The sequence below is a fragment of the Triticum urartu genome, chromosome 4A (assembly GCF_056163025.1).
Source record: "Triticum urartu cultivar PI428250 chromosome 4A, HENAU_Tu73, whole genome shotgun sequence".
NCBI lineage: Eukaryota > Viridiplantae > Streptophyta > Magnoliopsida > Poales > Poaceae > Triticum > Triticum urartu.
In genome coordinates this window covers 273,207,124-273,213,123 of record NC_141876.1, presented here as the reverse complement: position 1 = coordinate 273,213,123, position 6,000 = coordinate 273,207,124, and positions in this window count along the sequence as shown.

Sequence of the window (6,000 nt, the reverse complement as noted above, 5' to 3'; positions counted from 1 at the left end):
CATCAAGTACCTCTCCGAATGAACGTGAACGATTACCGTCGCAAGAACGGGACCGGAAAGTCCGAAGACCCCGAGTACCACGACTACCCTCGAGGACATTGGTTCCATCAAGTTCGACTACAACATGTGTACGACTACCACCGCCAAGATCACGAGTACCTCTACCGTCGTCATGTACCCCTACTTCCACTACCGAACGTTCCCGAGAACGGCTACTTCCCCTACACCGCTTTGAACTTGAACCCCTCCGATAATGCACGCTTCGAAGGTATAACCCTGAGACGACCATCCGAGAACGTTTGCATGTGTTGTATGAGATGCACCCGTCGTCTGCACCATGTCCGAGTTGTCACTTGCTTGGTCCTCCTCTTTTGCCGTCGTCGACCCGTGGGAACCCGGAATCCGGGATCACCCCACCATCTTTTGCACGCATCCGCACACTTCTCCTTTGCATCGGTATCTCAATCGAGTTACCGGAACCGGAACGTTGCAGTGGAACCGTTTTCGTTATCGTTGCCGTGGCACCCCTTTCTTTCTACTACGGTGACAAATGCTTCCTAATGCTCTTGTCAACTTTTAATAAAAATTGCATAAACTTGAACATGTCATCCGCATCATGTTAACAACTTTAAGATGGTTTAAATTTGTTGTTGCATTAAAATTGCTAATGCATATGGGGACTTACCGGATTTGTTATTTGTTATATCCGGCCCCATTAAAATTTTTTAGATGATATAGTTTTGTTATGCCTCACATCTTGCCATGTTTAACAACATTTAATATTGTTGGGTACCTAAACGAGAGAGAACTAAATAAGTCCCGTGGTGTTTCGCCAATATGCAACTCGTTGCATATTGAGCTCCACTTAACTTGTAGTTTTGCTTGTGCACTTTGCCATGCCATGCTTCATTAAATCGGACATGCATCATACTTGTTTGTGCATCATGCCATGCTTATGTGATGGTTGTTTACTATGTTGTGTGCTTCTTTCCGGTGTTGCTTCTTCGGGTTGGTTCCGATAACGTCGCGTTTGTGAGGAACCGTTCGACAACGTCCGTTTGTCTTCTTCATGGACTCGTTCTTCTTCCTTGCGGGATCTCAGGCAAGATGACCACACCCTCGAAATCACTTCTATCTTTGCTTGCTAGTTGCTCGCTCTTTTGCTATGCCTATGCTGCGATACCTACCACTTGCTTATCATGCCTCCCATATTGTTGAACCAAGCCTCTAACCCACCTTGTCCTAGCAAACCGTTGTTTGGCTATGTTACCGCTTTGCTCAGCCCCTCTTATAGCATTATTAGTTGCAGGTGAAGATTGAAGCTTGTTCCATGTTTGGAACATGGATATTCTTGTTGGGATATCACAATATCTCTTATTTAATTAATGCATCTATATACTTGGTAAAGGGTGGAAGACTCGGCCTTATGCCTGGTGTTTTGTTCCACTCTTGCCGCCCTAGTTTCCGTCATATCGGTGTTATGTTCCCGGATTTTGCGTTCCTTACGTGGTTGGGTAATAATGGGAACCCCTTGACAGTTTGCCTTGAATAAAACTCTTCCAGCAATGCCCAACCTTGGTTTTACCATTTGCCACCTAGCCTTTTTCCCTTGGGTTTCACGGACTCAAGGGTCATCTTTATTTTAACCCCCCCGGGCCAGTGCTCCTCTGAGTGTTGGTCCGACCGAGTAGACTGCGGGGCCACATCGGGGCAACTTGAGGGTTGGTTTTACTCGTAGGATGTCTCATCTGGTGTGCCCTGAGAACGAGATATGTGCAGCTCCTATGGGGATTTGTCGGCACATCTGGGTGGCTTTGCTGGTCTTGTTTTACCATTGTCGAAATGTCTTGTAACCGGGATTCCGAGTCTGATCGGGTCTTCCCGCTAGAAGGAATATCCTTCGTTGACCGTGAGAGCTTGTCATGGGCTAAGTTGGGACTCCCCTGCAGGGATTTGAACTTTCGAAAGCCATGCTCGCGGTTATGGGCAGATGGGAATTTGCTAACGTCCGGTTGTAGAAAACCTGAAGTTGACCTTAATTAAAATACATCAACCGCGTGTGTAACCGTGATGGTCTCTTTCCGGCGGAGTCCGGGAAGTGAACACGGTGTTGGAGTTATGCTTGACGTAGGTTGTTCTAGGATCACTTCTTGATCATAGACATCCCGACCATCCTTTGCCTTCTCTTCTCGCTCTCATTTGCGTTTGTTAGCCACCATATATGCTAGTCGCTTGCTGCAGCTCCACCTCATATCTTTACCTTACCTATAAGCTTAAATAGTCTTGATCGCGAGGGTGCGAGATTGCTGAGTCCCCGTGACTCACAGATACTTCCAAAACCAGTTTGCAGGTGCCGATGTTACCGAGCAGGTGACGCAACCAAGCTCAAGGAGGAGCTCGATGAAGATCTTGCCCTTTGTGTTGTTTCGTTCTAGTTGATCAGTAGTGGAGCCCAGTTGGGACGATCGGGGATCTGTGTAGCATTTGGGGTAGTCTTCTTTTATTTTGGTTCCGTAGTCGGACCTTGATTGTATCTGGATGATGTAATGCTTTATTCATGTATTTGTGTGAAGTGGCGATTGTAAGCCAACTATGTATCTCTTTCCCTTATGTATTACATGGGTTGTGTGAAGATTACCTCACTTGCGACATTGCTTTCGATGCGGTTATGCCTCTAAGTCGTGCTTCGACACGTGGGAGATATAGCCGCATCGAGGGCGTTACATCTTGTCTCCTTTTGCGAGCGGGAGAAAAACATTCTCGAAATGGGCTGAGATTTGTCAAGTGGCCTTGGTACACCACCGGTAGACCGCCTGTCAAATTTCATTCCATTTGGAGGTCATTTAATGCCCAAACGGTTAACTGCGTAACCGCAAAAGTCTCTTTGTGTTGCAGCCCAACACCCCTCCAAAACAGACCAATAACCCATCTAAACCACCTCCATGTTCTCTTTCGTTGGATCACGATCGTGTGGGCGAAAACCGCACCTCATTTGGACACTCCTAGCTCCCTCTACCTATAAATATACACCTCCCCCCGAAAATTCGCGCTGATGAAACCCTAGGCTAGTCCCTCTCCGCCGCCGGACAAGCTTCCGCCGCCGCCCACAGCCAATCGGGGCTTGCCACGTGGCACCCTCCGCTGCCAGCCGCCGCTGGCCCGCCCGAGCCCGAGGCGGGCATGCCTGGCCCATCCACCGGTCGCCGCCGTCCCGCGCAAACCCTAGCGCGCCCGACCCCGCCGCCTGCGCCGCCACCCGCCCTCCTCTGCTGCCGCCGACTCACCCCGCGTCGGCCGTCCTGCCGCCGCCCTCTGCCTGCGGAGCCCCTCGTAGCCGTCCACGCCATTCTCCACGGCGCTCCGGCCACCGGAGTCCGGCCGGCCCGCTCCGGCCTTCTTCCTCGTCTCCGGCCGGCGTCCTCCTCATCTCCGGCGAGTCAAATCCGACCTCGGGAAGCATGCCATCGAAACCTTAGGTTGACTCCGTTTTCTCTAAGTCCTCAAATCCTGTTGTTTTTAATGCCATCTTCATCATGCTACATCTCCATGCTCGGTGCTCCAAATCATGCATATGATATGTAGAAATGTTCGTCTTGTTAAGCACTTCATGTTAGTAGCATTTTCATGCATGTTACTGTCCATTATGATGCCATTTTCATCATTGCAAGAGTGCTATAAAATGTTAACGGCTGGTTCTTAACAGAACCTGGTGATTTGTCATTTTTATTGCATTTGGTGTGTGCATCAAATGAGCATGAGGTCTACATGTGTTTTGAACTACAACATGCCATCTTTACAGAAGTGCAAGTCTTGCATTTTTGTGATCTATGTGGTGACTAGCACAAGCATGCATAGTAGGCTCCGTGATGTTGATGTTTTCAGGCACTTGGGATTTTGCTAAGTCCTTTCCCTGATGTTATTTTGATACCATGTAAACTTGTTGCTACCATGAGATCCATTCTTATTTTGAGGTAGTTCAGTAAGGATGTTTTGGATATGTGGTTATGCTCTATCCATCCATGCCTCTGGTTGAAATTATGGAGTTCTATAGCATGTCATTTTCTTGCTCTATTTTTGCTAAATAATGTTCCTGGCAGATTGCTAACATGTTAATCCATATTGCCATGTGCTTTTCTAGTGATCCATGCATCCTATGAACTTGCTATTGCCATGTTTAGCTTCATGAACATGTGTTCTTACTGTTGGCATGCTTGTGTTATCATGTAATGCTTTGTGGTGAGTGGCATGAGCTTGCAAAGTTGCTATCATGAGTCTGTTTCTGCCATGTCCTGAATTTCACTGTCTGAAACTGTTAATATAACTTGCTATGTTTACATGGGTGCCATCATATCTTCTGTTCCTGTTTGGCTCAAGTTCTGTATGGGATTTTTGTTCTATGCATTTACTAGGATCATTCCATTTGTTTGTTTGCTATGATATCTTCATGTATCATGTTGTTTTCTTGCTCTAAACATTGCTTCCTTATGTTGTTTTGACATGTTAGTATTTTCACTAAGTCTGTGAAGCTGGTATCTTTTGCACTTTTCCCATGCTTGTTTGAACCCGTTCTTGCGTGATTTAGCCATATCACAGTGTTCATGTTTTGTTAAGCATCTCTTGTACATCACTACAATCCTTTGTTGCTATGTTGGAGTGCAGTAGCTTAGTTTCTTGTTGCATTCTAAGTGACATCATGCTGTTAATTGCAAGTTCGCATCATTCTTATATTGCTTGTCATTTGCAAACCGTGCATCCGTTTCCGGTGGTCCTTATATCGATTTCGACCGAAATCACCGCATCTTTCTAGCGACATACTTGGTTTTCCAAGTTGATGCCTTGATCATTCTTTCCCTTCTGGAGCACGCATATGCATTGCATATCATATCTTGCATATCATGCCATGTATTGCATCATGTTAACTGTGCATTGCACCGTGATTGATTGTTGTTCCATTGCTTGTGTTCTTGATTTGGGTAGAGCCGGGAGACGAGTACGTGAACGAGGAACCTCTTAGGTACGCTAGCAAGGATCAAGCTTTCGACAACTCTGAGAACATTGCAGGCAAGATGACCATACCCTCGATATCACTTCTATCTTTGCTTGCTAGTTGTTCGTTCTATAGCTATGTCGCGCTACCTACCACTTGTTATATCATGCCTCCCATATTGCCATGTCAAGCCTCTAACCCACCTTCCTAGCAAATTGCTGTTTGGCTATGTTACCGCTTTTGCTCAGCCCCTCTTATAGCGTTGCTAGTTGCAGGTGAAGTTGAAGTTTGTTCCATGTTGGAACATGTATATGTTGGGATATCACAATATCTCTTGTTTTAATTAATGCATCTATATACTTGGTAAAGGGTGGAAGGCTTGACCTTATGCCTAGTGTTTTGTTCCACTCTTGCCGCCTTAGTTTCTGTCATACCGGTGTTATTTTCCTTGATTTTGCGTTCCTTACGTGGTTGGGGTTATGGGACCCCCTTGACAGTTCGCTTTGAATAAAACTCCTCTAGCAAGGCCCAACCTTGGTTTTACCATTTTCCTACCTACCACCTATACCTTTCCCTTGGGTTCTGCAGACTCAAGGGTCATCTTTATTTTAACCCCCCCCCCCCCGGGCTAGTGCTCCTCTGAGTGTTTGTCCGAACAGGGCAACCTGCGGGGCCACCTCGGGGAAACTTGAGGGCTGGTTTTACTCGTAGCTTTTCCCATCCGGTGTGCCCTGAGAACGAGATACTTGCGACTCCTATCGGGATTTGTCGGCACATCGGGCGGCTTTGTTGGTCTTGTTTTACCATTGTCGAAATGTCTTGTAACCAGGATTCCGAGACTGATCGGGTCTTTCCAGGAGAAGGAATATTCTTCGTTGACCGTGAGAGCTTGTGATGGGCTAATTGGGACACCCCTGCAGGGTATAAACTTTCGAGAGCCGTGCCCGCGGTTATGTGGCAGATGGGAATTTGTTAATATCCGGTTGTAGAGAACTTGTCACTTGACTTGAATC